Here is a 23,462-nt window from a genome sequence, read left to right on the forward strand (position 1 = left end):
TAGTCATAAGATAAGAAATGTCCCCCGTAAGATCCCATTTTTTATAGAGCTCGCACCTTACCAAAGCTATGCTCCCTCTCATCCTTTCTTTATGCAAGTTCGGAAACGATTAATCCAAAAAACAGATAAATAACCGCTCTTTGCTTGCACTCCAAAAGGTTTGCATGCCCCCAGGTATAAAATACAATTTCAAGGCTGCCCCTCCTCTCCCCCACCTCTGCTTTTCTTTGGGTGTTCACAGCTACTTGTCGTCTTGCTAGTCTAATGTTAACGATACTTGTCTTCTCGTTATTTTTAACAGGTCTTATGCGGTACTTGTCTTCCCGTCAGCCCAACTTTTGACAGCTCTTTTGCAAGATCGCAAGAGAACAGCTACTTGCGACAAGGGAGCAGCTACTTGCGACAAGAGAAGAACACTACTCAAAGACAAAACATATGTGTTATTGAGGGAGGCTTGCCTCTTTCTGGTTACCCAAAGATTTTTTTCTTAACTTCTTCAAACGAAAACATTTCTTCGGCACTGTCTACCGAAGTAGACAATGGTGAATGACCTTTGTCAAACAAGTAACCTTGACAAAAGAATCCTATTCTAGAACAACCCCTCTTCCATCCACGGATGGGGTACGGACTAGTCATATTCTTTCGCGGAAATTCTACCTTATACCAAGGTTTCTTCTGCCCGAAGCAGACCAGGATGCATGCCCCCTGGGTTCCAGTCCCATCTTTCCGAATCACTCGCACTCATCGGGAAGGAGGACTGGGGGTGGAGACATTTCTTGATTGAATAGACCATTCAGGGTTGGTATTTGACTATTTGCGATGCGTGATCCTGGAAATGAAAGTTGGTCTACGAGCTTGACCATCCTTCCTTCGTGTGGAAAACACATTACTCTAAAGAGTGAGGAGACTATAGCTCCCATGCAATATATATAGTCTCGTCCAAGGAGTAGGTTATAATCCAAGGGTCCTTGAACGACCATCACGTTCATTTGAACGGTCTTCCCTTTCAATGTAACAGGCACATTGGGGAGGATCCCTAATGGTCGACTGGTTCCTTTATCAAAACCCGAGAGATTTCTTATCTCAGGAAAAAGCGCCGGGGAACCCAGTGCTTTCCAAGCAATAGAGGAAAGGATACTCATAGATGCCCCTTCATCAATGATAGTTCCAACCATTACCATTCTATAAATTTGGACTATGATTCTGAATGGTACACTGGCTGGCAACCAGGGTCTGTCTAGTTGGTTCCAATCAAAGGACACAACTAGGTTGCTTGGTGGTGGGACCGAATACACGGCCGGATATGACCCTGACGATGTTCCTTCCTGCGATAAAGGAATGGGCGCATTGCCCTGATGCTCATCAGAGTCGGTGTTGATGAAAAGAATCTGGATGGTGTCATCCTTATTCTCTTCAGTGAGGGTGTCATTTGAAGATGAATCTTCATTGACGGTGTCATTTGAAGATGAAACCTCTGAAGGCAGAACCGGGTCAACTGCCGTTTCGACCTTTAGACTTTCGTCTGGTCTGGATTCAGTAGGTTCATTTTCAATGACTGACGCTTCAGCTGACCACTTGAGCGGGCCAGCTGTATTTTCAACCAACGAAGGACTTGGCACGAGTTTTTTGTATCCAGGAGGAAGTCTCAACGGTGAAACCGGGCGATCTTCCAAAACTCTCTTCGCTTCGTCTAAGAAGGGACAACGGTGGATGGCGTGATCGCCTTCACACAGTCTGCAGGGGAATCTTGCTCCCCCTTTTTGTCTTGAACCTTCACTTTCGCTGGTTTACGGTAAGCATTCAACATGGCTATCAGAGGTTGATGCTCCCCAACTGTGCAACCGAGGGGACCAGTCCCTTAGTATCCGGGGAATACAGGGACAATCTCTATGGAAGTGGTCTCCTCTACATATTACACATGGCGATTTAGGCCCGGTCTGTGCTGTGTGTGGATTTTTGTCAGATGTCTTTTGCTTGCCCCCAGTCGCCTTAGGCTCCTTCTTCTTCTTCTCTCTCTTCTTCTTCTCCTTCTTCTCCATGGGAGCTTGGCTTTTGCCGGCTCTACCTTGCGAAGATGAAGGATTGGAGGAAGAGTTATAGGAAGTAGAGGGCTGGTGGGCAGCTCTAGACTGATCTAACTGTTGACTCGACTGTTCAGGAACCATGGTGTTCTGAACTACATTGGTTGAGAAAAGCCAAATTGGCAGGCCAATTGTCAGTCCTGGAAGCGACAATGTGGCCATGTGGGGCGCACCAAATTCTCCCCAAGAGGAGAAAGGACTAGGGTTTCCATCATGTGGAATTCCTTGGTTGGGGCGTTCCATGTTCTCAACCTACAGATCAACGCAGGAATAGGAGGTGATTATGTTCCGTTTAAAATAAATTTTATAACGACGCTTTAGACACAACTTGCTTTTTCACTTTTTAAGAGTCGAGAAAAAGCTAAATATGACTCTAGTCTCCTTCGATGTTTTAACGAGCCCGAAGTGACAAATGCTCGGATGGACTTTTTTAGTTATAGAGTTTGAAAAAGGCCAAAAGAAACTACTCTGGAGTTCTAGGCAGAGGGTGTGCCAAACTTTTCGCAAAACCACAGAATACGTTTTACGGTACGAGTGGTCGATCTTCGTGAATGCTGTGTTCACTGCATTGCGATCAGTAGGGCGACCGACACGGCTTCCTATGGATAAAGGCTTTGTTCCTATAGGGGTCTCCCAATATATACGCGACGGTATGTGGGAGCACAAGTCCGTATTGATACTTATCGCTTCACCGTGGAGGAATCACCCAACCACTCAACGCTAATATATCACGTTTAACGACGCCAGAACACGTCTCTAGCTTAGACCTCTATGTGTTTGCGTTATGTTTCAATGCGTTGTTATGTAAATTCAATTTATTTTAAGGTTGATCTTGTTTAGCAGTTTGCCTTTATGGATCACCACGAGATGTATGATAACACTCCTAAATGCAGTCTAAGATGATAAGCAAGCTTTTCAATCTTTCAACTTTGAAAATCTTAAATACTGAGGGAAAAGAAAGACATCATCTTTTCACACAGATCATAGAGCACACACTAATGCACTTTTTCCTAAATCAACATGCAAACTGTCAAAATGCACATGCACAATGCAGGTATTTCTTTTCTCTTTCTTAATGTTGATGTAATACAAAAAGAAAGCTGTTGTATAACTTTGAATTCAATTTCAAGTGAAAGCAAACAAGCTTGTCCAAAATCAAAAGACACCTTAAGATTTACTTGTTTCGACACTAGAAATATATAAATTCAAACCATATGACGAAAGCAAAAGCTCAATCAGCTATGAACAGCAAACAAACTAACTCTTAAGATCAAAATGACACTCTATCACAGGTCTAGATCTAAGAGGCCACAGCAAGACTAGTTCACTTTCGTTATGGGAAACTGTAAATGATATAAGAAATACACAAAGAACAAACACAGTTTCTTTATACAACCGAGGCGGAATAGTGGCAAGGAAAGTTGGTTTCAGATAGGTACATTGACTGATAATAGGCTGCAAAAACAAGGGTGAAAACAGGGCAATAAACAGGAGGGAACCCCAGTAGTACTAGGCAAAACTGGTTCAGCGCAGGTAGTACACTGGCAGTTTGACCTTCAGCGCAGGTAGCCCCTTCGGGAACTGCGTTGAAATGCAGACTGCCTTCACAGTGCCTGCACTGAAGAGATAAACTCTCGTTTTTCTCAGTTTCCGGGTCACAGATTGCTCAAAAATTCACAGTTTTTGGCCAAATCAGAAGCTATCAATCAAGTACACACTAAGGGATGAAAAGGAGGATGAAAAGCTATCACTAAGAGTTGTTCAGAGTCCTTGTGGATCAGCTCTTCAAATCATAAACATGCCCAGAAACTGAGCTAGAGTAGCTGCCCTCTACTTTGCATTTGAAAGATCCAAATGCAGTTCGATTCGGTACTCCCTGTGTTTATGAAATGAATAGAAAAAACACAAACAACCAACAAGATACGCTCCCCAGCGGAGTCGCCGATTTGTTGTTGGGAAAAGTATCCAATACGGAATGACCCTATCCCACTCTAAGGGTGATAGTACCTCAGCAACAATCAAAGCAAAGCTATTTGAGATTACTTCTTTATGAGATGTAAGAGAGAGGAGGAAGAGATCCACTAACCGATGTCTTCCGCTAATGATTGATCCAATCTTCTCTCTTTGCTGCTTGCTCCCAGCTCCTTGCTATTTCACTGGCCCAGCTACACCAAGATCCTGCAAAATGGCAAGAAAAGGAAACTACAAGAAGCATACATTCATAACTGATCCAAGGATTAGAATAAATCAAATACACAAGTATAGCAACACATCATTGAGATACATGCATATAGAAGAACCTCAAATGCTTTATTAATGGAAGAAGTAAAGTTCAGGAAGTGATACAACCATAAAAGGCCCAATCCAGCATCACCTCCCAGCAGAAAGAAATCTCCTCTTCACCTCCTTCAAGCAAATCACCCAATAGTTCTATACTCAAACCAACAACACTTCCTTACATTCACAAGATTCCCGCCTCCCTAGACCTCATGAGAGAGCTCTATATATAGGAGTTTTGGAGAAAGGATGAGTCAGCTTGAGGCTGGCATGAAGCTGACTAGTGTCCTCTCCCACTTCAGTTATTCTTCAGTTCTTGAGTCCACTTGGAGGTTCTTGCTTCCACTTGGAGATCTAGACCCTCTTACTCATCACCAGTCGAATTCCCTGATCCAAGTGTCATTTTGGAAGCTTCCTGGGCATTGACACCTTGAGGAATGACTGTGCCACTTGGCCAAACTCACCCAGCGTAGGTAGCCTTCTTTGCAGTTGACATTCAGCGCAGGTACACAGTGGAGCACTTGACATTCAGCGCAGATGCTTAGTGGAGCAGTTGACATGATCCAGAATTAGCTTGTTTTTGAGTGTTTTCAGGTGGAGAACTGATATTCAGTGCTGTGGTTTGCTGACCTTGTTCCTCTAGGGGTAGGAACAACATGTTTAGGGACTTTGGATCCCTTAGATTATGGACATTTCATGTTTCATGCTGTAAGGCACAAAAATGTCTATAACACTTACACAAGCGAAAAGTCAAAATTAAAAAGAGACTATCCTTTGTAAAACCAAAATTAAATGCTTTTCAATTTGTATTATTCTTTCTAAAAGAAAATTTAACTAAAGGCAATAATATACAGTGAATAGAAGAGATCATCTTCTATGGAAATAATTTCTTTAGAACCTGCCCATTAATAGGTAGGGATTCTCTCTTACCTGATAAATCTTGTAAGAGAAACATCGATGGGTATTTGTTCCGCAATCTAAAATGGGCCAAGCCACATTTGTTGGAATTTGTTATGCTTACCTTTCTCTTCGTGGGATTTATCCCATTTCAATACTAGCTCTCCGAGTTGAAAAGATTTTGAAGTTACATAATTTGAATCAAAGGAGGCTTTGACTGCTGATGATGTGCATGTGTGGTCCTGGCCTTTTCTCTTTCCTCTTCGAGCATAAGGATTTGTAATTGTCTAACCTACATAGATGAGGAAGGAGTGTCTTCAATGAATTGAACTAAGGTTAAGAAGGGAATCGCTATGTTTGTTGGCAAGACTGCTTCTTTCCCATAGATGAAACTAAAAGGAGAAGTGCCAATGGAGGACTTTTGAGTTATTGGATCTGCCCATAGAGAAAACACTAAAGACTTATGCCAGTTCTTTTGGCTTTGGTCAACAGTTTGTTTAATAATCTTGATGAGATTTTTGTTTGTGGATTCATCTAACCCATTTCCTTGCAGATAATAATTAGTAGGATACTTAAGCTTAAATCCTCTTTTAAGAGCAAACTCTATCATAGCATTGCGTAAGAAATAATATGCATTATCAAACATCAAGGCAGATGGTAGGCCAAACTTGGTGACAATTAATTGATCTATAAATTCAATAATGTTTTTTGAATTGGCTACCTTGAGTGGAATTTCTTCTACCCATTTGATGAATTAATCAGTGGCTGTAAGGATATATCGATGCTTCTTAGAAGAGTGAGGAACGATCTCACCTATTATGTCCAATCCTTATTGTTCAAATGGTTGGTCAATGTTGACTGGCTGTAATGGTAACGCGGGTTTCCTCTGTCTTCCAGTAGTTGTTTGAAAAATCTTACATTTCCTTACATAACTGTGTGCATCTTTGAATAGCGTTTGCCAGTAATAGTTGGCATGTAGGAATTTATGTGTTGTAGTATCTCCTCCAAAGTGACCACCAATTGGTCCATCATGAAGTTCCTGCAACACCTTCTCTGCCTCAGCATTTTCGAGACATCTAAGTAAAATAGAATCATAATTGATTCTAAACAGCACATCATTGAAAATTTTATATTGCCTAGTTTTTAATCTCAAGGCTCTTTTCTTTGTGTAATTTAATTGGGTTAGGGCATATCCATTTCTCAAGTAAAATATGATATCAACTTGATTCAGTTTTGTTAAGGCGTACCTCATAGATTTGTACATCGTCACTTGAATGGTGCAATTCTGATAGATTCGATGCTCCTACCAACATCCTACAAAAACCTTGACCTTTTACAATTTTCGCTAGTTTGATTTCTATGTCAGATTCTTGCAGGGCTGTCACCCAATTCACTCTCTTTTCACCTACATCCCTTTCTATTAAAATATTTCTCATTGCTAAGAATGGTACTATTACTTTAGTGTGGGTTTTGAGGAGAAAAGGTCTGAAGTGTTTTATTGATTTGAAATAAGTAAAAGCTTGTTTTTAAACATCTGAGTAATTTAATTCAGCTCCCTGTAAATTGGAGCTAAAGAAAGAGATTGGGGCTTCAAGTTTTTCTTGATTTACTTGTGTCAATATGCTTGAATATGATTTCTTGGAAGCGAAAGTATATAAAATGAAATGATTCAAAAAATTCGGCATTGCTAAAGATGGGGCGTTTATGATTTCTTGTTTTATCAAGCTAAAAGCTTCATGTTTCGAATGTCCCCATTTAAATAGAGAATTCTTCTTTATCATGGATTGAAGAGGTAAAACAATTCTTGAGAAGTCAGGGACAAATATTTTAACAAAATTTATTTGACCTAGGAAATATTGCATTGACTTTTTGTTATGTGGTAAAGGTATTTCAGTTTCTCTAATTCTGTCAGGGTCAATATGAATTCCTGCTTTGGACACAATGAATCCAAGGAGTGTTCCTTCACTTAATGTGAAAAAACACTTCTTGGGGTTAAGATAAATTCCATACCTTTGGAAACCTTCAAAGATTTGCTTTAAATCCCTCAGATGGTTACTGTGTTTTTTGGAGTATACTGTTATATCATCTGAGTAGATTACTACTGATTTGTTTACTAAACATTTGAAGGCTATATCCATAGCTCTCTAGAAAGTGGCACCGGAATTGATTATTCCAAATGGCATGTTTTGATTAGCGTAAGTGCCCCATTTTGTCCTCAATGTAGTTTTCAGCTAATCATCTCGATGTACTAAGATTTGATTATAACTTGAGAATCCATCCAGGAAAGGCATTAGTTCTGAGCCTGCTATTGATTGCAAAATCTGTTCCATAGGGGGTAATGGGAAATTGTGCTTTTGGAAAACTTTATTGAGGTTGTGGAAATATATACATATCCGAATATCATCGTTCTTTTTCCTGATTGAGACAAGATTGGAAACCCACCGGGAATGTCTGACAGGAAAAATAATTTTGGCTTTCAGCAGTTTATTCAACTCAGGTTTAATTTGACTTTCTAAATCAGGGTGGATCTTCCTCAATTTCTGTTGAATAGGCCTTTTCTCAGATATCATGGGAATAGTATGTTGAATAATAGATGTGTCGTAGGTATTAAGATCTTCATAGTTCCATGCAAAGACATTCTTGTATCTTTTCAACAAACCTATAAAGGTTGTTTTTCTTCTGACATAAGTCTGAGACCTAGATTAATATTTTCAGGTTTTAGATCAGTCCCAAGATTGATCAATTCAAACCTTAGGGTTGAACTCTGAAATTTTGAATTGGTGGATCGTTTAAATTTGTCTTTGAGGTCATATAAATTTTCCAACTTAACTACAGATTTCAGTATAGCATTAATGCCTATTTCTTGTTTAAGTTGGTTATCGTGTTGGTCTTCATCAACTATCTGGTCATTTTAAGAGTCTTCTGAGGTCAGAAAGCTTGTGATATATGGATTGTTATTAAAAACACTCCAGTTGGTGATATTATCAGGAATAGAAGGCCTAAAAATTAATTCAATGGAAAATTGATCTCGGCTATAATCCTCTGGTGGGATAAGCTTGGAAGCGACATTGGCTAGAAGATCAGCACTAGCATTCTGGAGTCTTGGAATAGGGGAAATATTAAATGTTGTAAAGTGAAGAGTCAGGTCTTGGACTAATGACTGATAGTGTTTCAAATGTCCTGACAAATAGTGTATAGTATTTCTCACCTGTTTTATGACAATCTCTGAATCTAGGAATACTTGGAGGTATTTGACGTTAATGCCAATTACCTTATACAAACCTTGAACTAGTACTTCATATTCAGTAGTGTTGTTATTTTAATCAAATTCAAGTCTACATGCTAACATAGTATTTTCCCCTTCTAGGCTGACCAAGATGCAACCTGTTCCTACTCCATCATTGGATTTAGATCCATCAAAAAAAAAATTCCAAAATAAATATCTAACTACAGGTTTATCTACAAAACTTACACATTGAGAAGTGTCCATTAGGGAAAAATTTTCAACTTGAGATACAACAAAGTTTTCTAAGAAAGGTGAAGTGTGAGCATTGAAATTCCTTAGAAATGATTCCACAAAATAGTTTCTGATGATATTGTTGCTATACACGACTAGTTCATTTTATCCTTCTAGTTCTATTACTATGTACTTTTGATATTTCTCGTGATCAACCCTTATTTAATTTGTCTTTCCATTATAGGGAAGCCACATGTGAGACCAGTCAGTTGTAAAATAACCATGAAGTTTTTTTGACCAATCTCTACTAAGGATTATGCCATAGAAATCATGAATATCAACTACAAGTATGTCGATGACTTGGAAAAATTTAGGGTTTGATGAAAGTCTGATGGTTACTTTCTTAATTTCCCCAACAACTTCGACTTGAGATCGATCTAACTGTACTATTCGTACAATAGATTTCCTAGGCTAAAAATTCAACTTTGCACAAAATGTTCTAGGTAAGATGTTAGATGAAGCCCCAGAATCAACTAAACAGTTGTGTAAGTTCTTATTAAAGATTTCAAAAGTAAGTAGAAATGGTGGAATGTGGGATTTGGATCTTCCCCCTATTAGAGCGATGTCAGTTGGATCAATCTTGTTCAAATAAGTGCCAGGGGTCCTTCGCATTTCTTGGGCTGCTTGTTAGATCATGGCAATAGGAAGAGGCACAGTAGGTACTCTTTGAGTTCCTTAAGAAGTAACTTCTCGTGATGCTTCAATTTACTAAGCTCATGAAAGGTGATGTTTTCCCTGGTTTTCTTCATATCATCAATAATATTATATTCCATTTCATTAGAAACTATCAAAGTTTTAGATGAAGGTGAAGGATCCAATTGAGTAGGTGTACTTTGAGTGGATTTTTGTGCATATTTCTTACCTGTTGCTTTGTCCTTATGAGGTGGCATTGAAGCCTTCTATTTTTAATTTTTTTGTGACAATTCAACAGGGTTTTTACTTTGGGTAGCGACAGGTAATGCTTCTTGGGTTTCTTCATTGGGAAGGATAAAATCGCACATTCCTTGTAATTCTGCCACTTCATCATCCATTTGTTCTTCATTTTTTGAAACTTTTTCCTCCTCTCCATCTGATTCAGCATTTTATATAGCATTTGGAGGTTTAGGATTAGCAAGGGAATTCCTTTTAAATGGTCTAAAATGTTTCTTAGAGGAAGTCTTTGCTACCTGTTTTTTAATATCAACCATTTCGTTAGACATGGTCTTGAGGACTTTCTGTAACCCTTCAATATCAAAAGGATCTTTTGGTGGTTTCTTCTTAGAGTCGTCCCTAAAGGTTACTTTGTTAGATTTTCATTCTTCTAATGCATTTCTCCACAACTATTTCCTCTTTCATATTTTCAACCAAAGTGGGTTTGGCAGCTCTATCGATGAAGGTAATTGTGTTTGACGGTAGAGCAGAAATATACCACCGATTTTGGACCTCATCGCTAGGCTTAGATGTCGTTGGTATCTTATTCAATAATTTATTGAAGTGATAGTTGAAGTCCTTAATGGGTCCTTTTGGTTCAGCTTTCAAATTGGAGAAATCGTTGATTAGGGTAGCTGTAGATCTATCATCTCCAAATTTAGTTAAAAATTCCTCTTGGAAACCATCCCAATGATTAATAGAACCTAATGGTAACAAAAAGTACCATGATCCTGTTGCTCCCTGTAAATTATATGGGTATAATATTACAACTTCATCTTCTTCCACTACTTCATTCAAGTTAATGGAAAACATGAAATTGTTTATATGTTCCTCAGCTAATAGGCCATTATCGAGATTGAATTTGGGCAACCATTTCTTTGGATACGTTGGTAATTGATGTAAAGGCCCAGCCATCCAAACAACTCCTGGGTTTGCCATGGCCTCAGAGGATTCTGTGCCATTGCTGGTATGTGAGTAGGCGAAGGTGTAGCAGTGGTCGAAGGGGATTGGGTAGAGGAGAATGTAGCCTCTAGACCTATGTGAATCATGATCTGGAGTGGCGAGGTGGATGATTGATCTTGTGATGGTATAGACAGAATGAATGAAGATGATGAAAGAACCCCACTGTGAGATTCAGATGGTGTTTTCTTAGCTTTCTTACGGCTTGGCAGAGGAAATTCGAACAAAGAGACTCAGACATTTTTGCTCTATGCTCTAGTTAACCATTGAGATGGGGTGAATTGAGAAGTAACACTATCTTGGGATAACTGAAATTCTTCTTGAGATAATGAAATCCTCTATAATTTATGAATCAAAGATTGAAATTTAGGGGATTCAGTGGAAGAAGAATGATCTGGCTTGTTTGGGATTTCAACAATGGGTTGTATAATTTTCTGTGCAACTTCTCTCTTAGGATCAAGGGATTTGGAAGACTCTCAAGAAGTTGGAGGTGATGGTGAGGGATTTTCAATCTTAGAATGGCCTATTGATTTGGATTTACTTTCCATTCACAGTCAGGCCCTCCTTCTAGTGCCAAAATGTTGAAGCCTCAAAAATAGTTGCTACAACATGGGGGAAAACAACCTAGTCTGGACCTTGGTTGGTAGCTCCTTTTCCATTTGGAGTAATGGCTCCGATTGGGGATAATGGGACCAGTTTCCCAATCTATTTAATGATTTTGCTAACGGGGTGATATGTGATGTCTTGGAGTAATATTTAAGCTAGAAGTAATATAATCTAAACTAATAATCACGTGCATTTTATCCTAATTTAAACACTATCTAATTATAACTATGCCCAGGATTAAATTGATGTATGCGATCTACAATATTGTATGAAAGCAAGTGATAATAAAGATCATTCAATTGCGATGAGAAACGAATACGTTTTGACAATAATCATTTCGTATAAAAAGTTAGCCAAAACAATTTTGAAAGATATATCGCATTAGGAATTATTCATGTATTCAGCATAAAATATAGATCATCATCATACAGAAGTGCAATAAGGGAAATCAAGATTTATACTTTCATACATAAATAACTTGAAAAGAAATCATTGCTTGATACATAAGTAAAAAGGATTACGAGATAAAAGTACCATTTATAATACATCCTACTCATGTGCTTCAACAATATTGATCTAAATTCATTCCATTCAACACCATCTAAGAGTACAAAAGTGCAATTTTGCTAGAAGATGCTAAATCAGATAAAAATAAATCATGTTGCATTAATTTCACCAAAACTTCCTCAAAGGGATAGAAGTTCATGTTTTGAATCTTATTTCTGATAAAAATTTTGGACCCCTCTCTAAATGCATGAGGGGGGTTTAAACACTTAAAATATAAACCTAAAAATAGATTATTATAAAATTAGTTGAGGAGGTTTAAACGACCTGGCTCAAATTATGCAAAAATAAAATCAAAATAGAAATGAACATGGTGACTAGTTATCCTACATTTGATCCTTCAGATTGCAAATGTCCATCATGGGCTTGAGCTGTGTTCGCTAGTCGACTTCAGCTTTCAACTATCCATCGAATACGACAACGGTCATTGTTGGCACCATTTTCTCCATAGAAGTGGTTAGGCATCACAAGGTCATCCATTGGCTGTGAGGTTTTACTAAATGTTTCCAATATGCTTCCCAGTTTAACATGGTCATTTGCCTTATCACTTCTGTTTTTTCTTCTGTTGCCTGTTTCCACTGTAGTTCAAGTTGTTTCACATTAGGAAGAAAACTTGGAATGGATTCCACCACAAGGTTGGCGCTATGTAAATTTTCATTGAAATTTTCTATGACACAGTTTGTTGCTGCTGACGTGTCTATTGTTTCCTTTCCAGCCTCTTTAAGCTGAGAATCCTAGTTCACAAATAAAATTTCTTTATGCGACTCTTCTATTTTAGGTAAGTTGGATTTCCTTCCATCTTTTGTATTCTTCTAGGTGATGAAATCGGGGACCTTTTTAAAGATTTCATCATATTCAAGTCTCATCTCCATGACTTGACTTGTCAATTTGTCGCTTGTTTCGCAATAAGAGTTCCATTGTGAAATCTTCTATCACAATAATTCTTTTTGGTGCATCAGCTGGGAGTTAAGACCGCCTGCTTTGGTAATAAACTGATCAATTTTTGGATCATCTTTGTGTAGATCAGTTATTTCCTGTATTTGTGATTCCTTCTCTACTAAGCTAGTTCGATATTCTATTTACATCTTCTTGAATTCCCACTGTAGCTTAGCTAACTGTATCTCTGCCTGCTGGTCAGATTTTGCTTGCTTTAATTGTTGTTCAAGCAACATAATTTTATCTTCTTTTTCTTTAAGAAACATTTGCACCTCTATTGCTTTGTCCATGGTCGTTCTAGCATAGACACCTACAAACTGTGAGAGTCTAGTAAGATTGGTGGATGGCTTGACGGGTGAGTCCTTCTAGAGAACATCCATCAGTTCATTTTCAAGGGTAATAGCAGCTGTAGAGTCTGTTGTAGCATTTTTTGGTTTTGATAAGATCGAATATTTGAAAAAATGTTAAGTTAGGATATGGGCATAACAATAGTGAATAAAATGTTAGTGAAAGAAAATATTTTGATGATAATGACCATATCAAAGAAATTGTTAGGTTATATGCTCTAAAAAATCAAGGGAAAAACAAAATGTTAGGTTAGAAAGAAAAGAAAACAAATAAACTCTGAAAGTGAGAAATTCTAAATGCCACTACTGTGTTTCTACAAAATAATGGTTGTGTGCAGCTTGTTAGAATTCTTGTATACCCCAGACTATCAGATTTATAGATCTGATCATGTGCCACATAGATCTCGACCCATCAGTAGATCTATCTTCTAATGCTCAGGTTTCTCCTTGATTCAGGTCCAAATATAACTCACCAACCGATCACCAGTACTTCAGATCTTGCTCTTCTTAAGATATTCGACACATGAATGCATAGCCAAATGATCTCCTTTCCTTTTTATAGACTAGGCCTTACTCAATCCATGGTCCAAAACCATAGAGATCCAATACTAGGGACCCAAAACCTGGGTTTAATACATTAGAAGCAAAACCACAGACCAAAACCATAGGATCAAAAATGTCGGACCAACCATAATATTTCCCACGTGCGCACGTTTTTATCTGCATGAAAGTGCGTGTACTTTACGACTGCACTTTTTGTTCGATACACTTGCGGATATGTCTGCATCTTTCGTTCGACGCGCCTACGTACATCCGCGGATTCGTAAACAGGAACCTGTGGGTATCTCATTTTCTTCTATCTTGTGATCTGCAATTTTGAGCGAGTTGCCATCAATGACAACACTTATGCCATCGAGCCAAACCTGTGTCATAGTGCCAACAATCTCCCCCTTTGGACTTGATGGCAACCCAAAGTCACTCAAAGTATTTTCTCCCACTTTGACATCAAGGGCTAAGGGCTATGCTCCCTCTGAGTACATGCTGAAATCTCTACTATGTTGTGCTGTCCAAGCTCCCATTGACATATAGGCAAGATCTGCAAGAAGATGATCTGCAAAAGAAATATGAATTTATACATGATATAATAGGCATATGACATTATCCATCCAGGCATAGTGGGGATACATGATATAATAGGTATATGACATTATCCATCCCAGGCATCGTGGGGCAACCAAGATAGGCTGTTACATGACCTTGACAAAAGAAAGATAGAGACAAAAATATCAGTAGCATCTGTCAAGCACTATTCAAATCAGTATCCATGTTCTCCTTCTTCATTTGCTCCTCCTGAAATCAAGACAACCGAATAATTGCACCAAGATCTTCTATGATAATGCCAACAATGCGTTATTAGAAGAATATATGCTCCCCCTGAACATGTGCCAGATTGTCTCTGACAGACCCATATCAGACTCTCCATCCTTGCTCTTCTTCAAGTCGATTGTACCCACATAAACCAACATATGTACATGTATACCCCATATGAAACTTGCGTACAACCAACAATCTCTGAAACAGACAAGACTCAACAACAAGATGATGCATCAACTACCCCCAGCTTTTGTCTGAGGTATTCAAAGGTCTCCCTGGGCAGTGGTTTGGTGAGAATATCAGCAACTTGTTCCTTAGAGGGAACATACTCCAATTTGGCCTTTTTTTCAAGCACTTTTTCTCGAGAAAATGATACTTGATTGGTATGTTCTTAGTCTTTGAATGCATGACAGGATTCTTTGAAATACTGATTACACTTGTATTGTCACAGAAAATAGAGATAGGTGGAGTACAGGTGATTTGAAGATCTTGCAATGTTTGCATCATCCAAAGGAGTTGTGTGTAGCAAGATGCAGCAGCTACATATTCTGCTTCAGCTATAGATAATGAAATAGAGCTTTGTTTCTTGCTGAACCAAGATACTAATCTAGGACCCATGAAGAATGCACCACCACTAGTGCTTTTCCTATCATCCATGCTTCCTGCCCAATCCGCATCTGTGTATGCATGAAGTGTGAGATCTATACCTCTAGGATACCATAAGCCATAGTTTTGAGTTCCTTGAAGATACTTGAAAATTCTCTTAACTGCCTGAAGATGAGTTTCTTTTGGATTTTCCTGAAACCTTCCAACTATTCCCACTACATGCATAATGTCTGGTCGGGTTCCTGTTAGATTGAGCAGACTACCAATCATGGATCTATAGGTTGGTTGATGTACTGTTGCTGATTCATCATTTGCGCTGAGGCTGCATCCTGTCACCATAGGGGTACACACTAGTTTCGAATCCTCCATCCCATATTTCTTCAAGATATGCTTGAGATACTTGGTTTGTGATAGAAAAATATCGTCTTTGTTTTGTTGGACTTGTAAACCAAGAAAATATGTGAGCTCACCAAGCATGGACATTTCAAACTCCTTTTGCATCACCAAGGCAAAATTTTGACTCATGTCTTCTTCATTGCTGCCAAAGATGATATCATCAACATACACAACAAGTATTAGTAACTTTTCATTGTCAACCTTTATATATAGATTGCTATCAGTTGATCCTTTTATAAAGCCTTGTTGATGGAGGTACTTATCCAACCGATAATACCACGCCCTAGGAGCCTGTTTAAGGCCATAGAGAGCCTTTTTGAGTCTGCATACAAGTTTTGGATAATTTCCAAGAATAAACCCATTTGGTTGTTCAATATATACTTCTTCCTCCAAGTCTCCATTTAGGAACATAGACTTCATGTCCATTTGAAATACTTTGAACTTCTGAAAGCTAGACAGAGCAAGGAACATCCTTATAGCCACAAGTCTGGCAACTGGTGCAAATGTTTCTTCAAAGTCTATGCCTTCTTGTTGCGCATACCCTTTACAAACAAGTCTTGCCTTGTTTCTAACCACATCCCCATTTTCATTTAGCTTATTTTTGAAGATCCATTTTGTCCCTATGACATTCCTATATTTTGGTCTAGGAACCAACTCCCAAGTATTATTCTTTTCAATCTGCTCGAGTTCTTCCTCCATGTCCTTGACCCAGCATTCATATTTGCAAGCCTCTCTTACATTATGTGGTTCAGTGGAGGAGAGCAATGCTAGATAACTTGAAGATTCTAAAATGGTTCTCCTTGTTTTTACACCTGCCTCTTTCTGCCCCAAAATTTGAGATTCTGGATGATTCTTCTGAACGTATATGGATGGAGTCTTTTCTTCTATCCTTATCTGTTCTTCTGGTGCCTCATGGGTTTCTTCTTCATCATGAATGTGATTTGATGTTGATGGATAGTCTTTGCCATCTTCGAAATCTTCAGATTTTACCTACCTAGGAGTGTTTCCTTCTTCATCAACCACCACATCAATGCTTTCAACAATTTTACCAAGTCTTTTATTATAACATTTGTAAGCTTTGTTGTGGGGAGAGTAGCCAAGTAAGATGCCTTCATCTGCTCTAGGTTCAAACTTGCCAATATTTTCATCAGTCCTTTTAATGTAGCATTTGCTTCCAAAAATTTTGAAGTATTTTACCATGGGAGTCTTACCGTACCAAAGTTCATGAGGAGTCTGAGTGTTGTTTACCCGTACGTTTGTCTTGTTGAGAATAGTAATAGCGGAAAATGCAACTTCACCCCAGAAGTTTGCAGGAGTTCTAGACTCCTCAAGCATAGCACGAGCCATTTGTTGAACTGTTTTGTTCATCCTTTCCACAACTCCATTCTGCTGAGGAGTCCTTGCAGTAGAAAACTCCCTTCTTATTCCATGTTCTTCACAAAAATCAAAAAATTCATCTGAGGTAAATTCCCCTCCTCGATCAGATCTGAGGCATTTGATTTTGTGATCTAATTAGTTTTCAACCAAAGCTTTGAGTGACTTGAACTTTTCGAAAGCTTCATATTTATACTTCATGAGTCCTATCCAACACATCCTTGAAAAATCGTCAATGAACAAGATGAAATACTCTTCTCCTCGAGTTGACCTCTTCCTAGTTGGACCACATATATCGGCATGGACAAGTTCAAGTGGCCTAATGGCTGATGCTTCCTTCTCAGGGAAATTAGTTCTGGTTTGCTTACCAAATTGACATGATTTTCATATTGTATTGTGTGGAATTCTGATGTTAGGAAGATCACGAACTGCTTGATATTTGCATGCTTTCCTTATCTGAGAGAAGCTAAGATGCCCCAGTCTTTCGTGCCATAGCCAGTGTTCATAATTCTTGCTTAAATAGCATTGTTGTTGTTCTCCCTTGAGTACATATAAGTTGTTAGGAATTCTTATGCCTCTGAACACTGTCTTTCCTATATCAAGCTCATGAACAATACAACCATTTGATTGAAATATTACCTTAGTTCCTTGATCACACATCTAACTGACACTCAATAGATTATGCTTTAAGCCATCAACATACATAACATTTCCAGCCTTGACCTTTTCTTTCAAACGAACAGAACCTTTACCTTTTATGAATGTAGGGGTGTCATTTCCAAATGATACCTTCTTTTCCTTTTCTAGGGCACTATATGACTGAAGTTTTTCTTTATTTCCTATCATATGTTTCGAGCATCCACTGTCGATGTACCATTGATTTTCTTGTCCTTTTGCATATAAGGCTATTCCACATCTTTCTGGTTGCGTTTCTTTCTTTTTCCATATTTTGGAATTCAATGAAGCTTGCTCTTTCTGAGTTGTTTGCCGAAACCTGCTTCTGCATTCAAAATCTTCATGACCGAAGTTGTTACAGATAGAACATTTTATTTCATTTTCAAGAGCTGAGAAGTTATTGTAGGTTCTTTTCATGATTCCTATCATACTCCTTTGTTTCTGAGCTTCCCTAGTCATGATGGTCTTGTAGGCAACACAATGAGCAGCTTTATGACCAAAGTTATGATAAGAGAAACATTGGCCATTGAAGAAATTCCTGCGATTATAAAATCTACCAACCATATGATTGTAGTTTCCATCCATCCTTGAGCCAAATTGAGAATGAGTTACCTGTGGTTGTTTGAAGCTTTTGTTCATCCTTGAAGTAGATTTCCCCCGAGCAAATTGTCCCTGATTTACCTGATGATCTGCATTATGCTTTTGCTGTCAATTGTCAACTTGTTCACTTCTCCTTGCTGCATCAAGATAACTTTTGGAGGTGGATGGCTTCTGCGCTTGCTTCTGAGCTTGAGATGCTTTTACGGAATACCCGAGACCTGTCTTGATTAGAGGAGAACGCTGCACATTGATAATCTCATCTAGAGTTTCAGATCCTTTAGCAAATCTGAGATTAAGGGATTTTGTTTTCTCAAATTCTTTTGTAAGTCCCACAATTTCACATTCTAACTTTTCATTGTGTTTATCCTTTTCGGCAAGTTGGAATGTTAGAGTATCTATAATCATATTCTTTTCTTCTAAACAAACTTTAAGTTTAGAAATTTCTTCATAAAGACCTTCTTCATTTGTAGCATCCAAGAAATCATCATCTTCAAAAGCCATCAAAAGTCTATCATCATTACCTTGTTCATCTTCATCACTATTTGACAATCCATCACTGTCTTCATGCGTGTAATAGCTCTTCTTATTTACATTATGTTTTCTGTTCCATCTAACAGGTTCCTTACCTTTTTCCATTTTATCTTTATGAGGACATTTTTTGGCACAATGACCTACTCTTCCACAAGCAAAGCATTTGAAAGGCATCTTACCTCTGAATCTTCCAGATCCCCATTGAAGGTTCTTGACAAAATTTGATTCTTCCTCATCTTCTGTCATATGTCCCGACTCATAGTAATCTCCTTTTCCTGAAGCCTTGAATGCAGTTTCTCTCCTATCTGATGGTCCTCCTTTTCTCATTTCGTAAGCAGTTAGAATTTTGTGCAGCTGTGACATGGTAAGGCTCTGTAGATTTTGCTTTTCTTCTATGGCAGAAACTTTTGAATCAAACTTAGGAGACAAAGATCTTAGAACCTTTTCAACCAAAACAACTTCTTTAATTTCTTCACCCAAGTTTTTCATACAATTTAGGATCTCATCTATACATAGGAAATAGCTAGCCACACTTTCATCATTATGCATTCTAAGACTTTCATATTGAATTCTAAGGGTTTGTTATTTTTCTCGTTTTACCTGTTCATCTCCTTCATAGCTCAGAACAATCTTGTCCCATATTTCTTTTGCGCTTTTGAGCTGCATAGCCTTGACGAATTCTGATTGAGATAGACTTCCTAATAGAGTATTGACAGTGTTTGTATTTGTTTCATACTGCTTCTTACCAGTTGCATCTATAGGAGTTGCTGATGGAAATGTGTATCCTGTTTCCACAATATCCCAAACTTTTGTACTTAGAGATTGAATATAGGCAGTGATTCTTACCTTCCAATAGATGAAGTTGCTCCCATCAAAAATCAGTGGCCTCATAGATGCTTCCTTTTCGTAGTTGCTCATGATGATAGATCTTCCTTCAAGCAATCAAGCTTTTCCTGAAGGACGTGCTCTGATACCAATTGTTGGAAATAATACTGAGAGGGCGAGGGGTGAATCAGTATTATCAAATTCTTTTTAATTTATACAAATATTTGCAGATCTAACTAATGAAACTTGCGTATACCTTCCAAACTTATAATTTAATATCTTCTTTAGATGTTGATCATTAATATGTGAGTCAGAACCATATAATAGTAAACAGGAACAAGAAAAATAGATAGTCACGCCAAAGAACACAAGATATAAGGTGGAAACCCAATGTGGGTGAAAACCATTTGCTGCAATATGTCTCTGTCTTCTTTCAATTAAAAACTTCTTTTTACAATGATTCTGTACTGGTGCAGTCTTATACTATCACACAGGCTTCAACCTGCAGAAGGCTAAAACCTTCTCTTTTCTTCCAGGGACCACGTTTCATAAATTTTTAGAATGGATCCATGAATATCAATTAAACATAAAATAGATCTGCAATCAACCAACTTGCTTGTACAAATACTGAATCAATAACTTCTCAACACACAGCAACTAGACACCAATTCAGAACCCTGAACACAACAATAATAGGCAGAAACAGCTAAAACATATTTCAAGAAAAGTCTGCAACTTCACCAATAGAAACCTGCAGATATCTGCACCCTCTCTGTGAGAAACCTGCAGATCTTCGCACCAACGTCGTGCCAAGCCTATGGATCTATGCTCCTGCGCTGTGTCAAGCCTGCGGATCACCGCTCCTATGCCGTGTCTGGCCTGCGGTTCTCCGAACCTACACCTTGTCTGTCCTGTGGTTCTCCGCACTAGCGTCCGGTTTGGCTTGCGATTCTTTGCTCCTGCACCATTTATGCTATGCGGGTCTCCGCACCTACGCTGTGTCGCACCTGCGGTCCTGTGAATATAGATACTTTATCAGACTTTAACTATACCCCAGACTATTAGATTTACAGATCTGATCATGCGCCACAGAGATCTCGACCCATCAGTAGATTTGTCTTCTAATGCTCAGGTTTCTCCTTGATTTAGGTCCAACTATAACTCACCAACCAATCACCAGTACTTCAAATCTTGCTCTTCTTAAGATATTCAACACATGAGTGCACAACCAAATGATCTTCGTTCCTTTTTATAGACTAGGCCTTACTCAAACCATGGTCCAAAACCATAGAGATCTAATACTAGGGACCCAAAACCTGGGTTCAATACTTTAGAAGCAAAACCATAGGATCAAAAATGTCGAACCAACCATAAGATTTCCCACATGCGCGCTTTTTTCTCTGCATGAAAGTGCATGTACTTTACGACCACACTCTTTGTTCGGTACACCTGCAGATATGTCCACATATTTTGTTCGACATGCTTGCATACATCCGTGGATTCGTAAACAAGAACCTGAGGGTATCTCATTTTCTTCTATCTTGTGATCTGCAATTTTGAGCGAGTTGCCATCAAGGACAACACTTATGCCATCGAGCCAAACCTGTGTCACAATGCCAACAATATAACCCAGCCGACCTAACAATAATAATATAAAGCCACAAAAATAACAATAAAGGGATTCTATGGGGCACAGTAATAAAAATATGGGGACAATAGGGGCACAACAATATTAATAAGGGATACAACTACAATAGTAATGGGGTAATCACTAGTATTGTAGGGACCTAACATGCCCCTCTCCTTCAAAAAAGTTTTTTCCTCAATGCTTGAGTAGTTCTGGATGCTTCTGTATAAAATTTTCATCCTCCCATGTGGAATATTCAATGGATAAGTTCTTCCACTTGATAAGATACTCCGAAATTGATCGATTTCATAGCTGTCGAGTTCTTGTTTCTGTGACTGCTTCCAGTTCCAATATAATTTTTCCTTTCTCGTCAAGTTCTGGCAATATTGTTTGAACTGGGAGCTTGTCACCTATAACCTTCTTTAAACATGAAACATGGAAAACTGGGTGCAATCAAGAAGTTGTAGGAAGCTCCAATTTGTAAGTCGTAGTACCAATATTTTGCAACACCTTGTACATACCATATTACTTTGGTGATAATTTATTATCCTTCTTAGCTTGCTTGAGGGACATTTGCTTATATGGTTGTAGCCGTAGGAATACCCAATCACCTACATCAAAACTTCTTTTGCTATGATGTTGATCTGCCTGTTGTTTCATTCTATTCTGTGCCAACACGAGGTTATCCTTTAAGAGTTGGAGGACTTGTTGTTGATGTTCGATGTGATGTTCCACTACTTGAACCGTAGAATTTTCTCTTAAATATGATGTGATGGATGGTAGCTGATATCCATAAAGTTCCATAAATGGGGTCATTTTTGTTGCTGTATGGAAGGAAGTGTTATACCACCATTCAGCCAAAGGCAGCCATTTGACCCATTGTGTCTGTTTATCAGATACAAAGCAACGAAGATATCTTTCCAAACATTTGTTTACTATCTCAGTTTTCCCATTATATTGAGGATGATAAGATGAGCTATGAGCTAATTGAGTACCAAGAAAAGAAAATAATTATGTCCAAAAATTTCCAGTGAAAATGGGATCTCTGTCACTTACAATAATCTTTGGGTTTCCATGTAGCTTTTGAATTGTTTCCATAAATGCAGTAGAAACTGTACTGGCTTTAAATGAATGTGATAATGCACAAAAGTGTGCATACTTGGTAAGCTTGTCAACTACCACCATGATGAAACTCTTTCCCTCAGACTTGGGTAAACCTGTGATAAAATCCATTGAAACCTCCTACCAACATTGGCTTGGAATGGACAAAGGTTGTAATAGACCCGGTGTCTTAATTGTTTCATCTTTATTTTGTTGGCAAACCAAACATTCTGCCACAAACTTTTGAATATCTGATTTAAGGCCATCCCAAAAAAATTCCTTCTTAACCCTGTGGTAAGTTTTTAAAAATCCTGAGTGCCCTCCTAAGGGAGAAGTGTGCAATTCCATAAGAATCTTTTGTTTTAGTTGGGAATTCTTACAGAGGTATAAGCGATCTTTGTACCATAACGAATCATTTTTCCAGCTAAATGTATCAGATGTACTGGAATATTGTTGTAACTTTCGAATAAGTGCCCACACTTCTTCATCATTCTTCCATTCCTCCCTTGCTTTGTTTATCCAATCTGGTTGGATAATAGAAATGGTGCACAACAATGCTTCCACATCCTCATCCTTTCTTGATAGTGCATCTGCCACAAAATTTTGCTTCCCTTTTTTGTAGATGATTTCAAAGTCATAACCCAACATCTTTGTGACCCAATTTTGTTGCTCTTCAGAGGATAATATTTGTTCTAAAAAGTGTTTAAGGCTATCATGATCTGTTTTTACCTTGAAGTGTCTTCCCATTAGGTAGGGTCACCATTTCTTAAGTGCATGGAGTATTGCCAACATTTCCTTCTCATAAATAGCTTTGTGTAAAAACTTTCCCTTAATTGGATGACTTTCAAAAGAAATGGGTCTTTCATCTTGCATTAAAACAGCAACAATTCCATTTCCTGAAGCATCACATTCCACAATAAAGGTTTTTGTGAAGTCGGGTGTAGCTAAGACCGGTGCTTGGCACATTTCCTCTTTAAGATGTTCGAAGGCCTTTGTTGCTTCTGGAGTCCACAAAAATGCATCTTTCTTCAATAATGTTGTTAGAGGTGCTGCTATTCTCCCATAATTCTTAACAAACTTCTGATAATACCCTGTCAACCCGAGAAATCCTCATAGATGCTTTATGGATGTGGGGATTTTCCATTCCTTAATGGATTTAATTTTGCTAGGGTCTCCCTTAACTCCTTCATGAGATACAATATGACCCAGATATTCCACCTCTTGTACTCCAAAGAATCATTTGGATCTTTTTGCATATA

This window comes from Pinus tabuliformis, chromosome 4_1, assembly GCF_031772625.1.
Source record: "Pinus tabuliformis cultivar Carrire ecotype Pingquan chromosome 4_1, CPIR1, whole genome shotgun sequence".
Classification (NCBI taxonomy): domain Eukaryota; kingdom Viridiplantae; phylum Streptophyta; class Pinopsida; order Pinales; family Pinaceae; genus Pinus; species Pinus tabuliformis.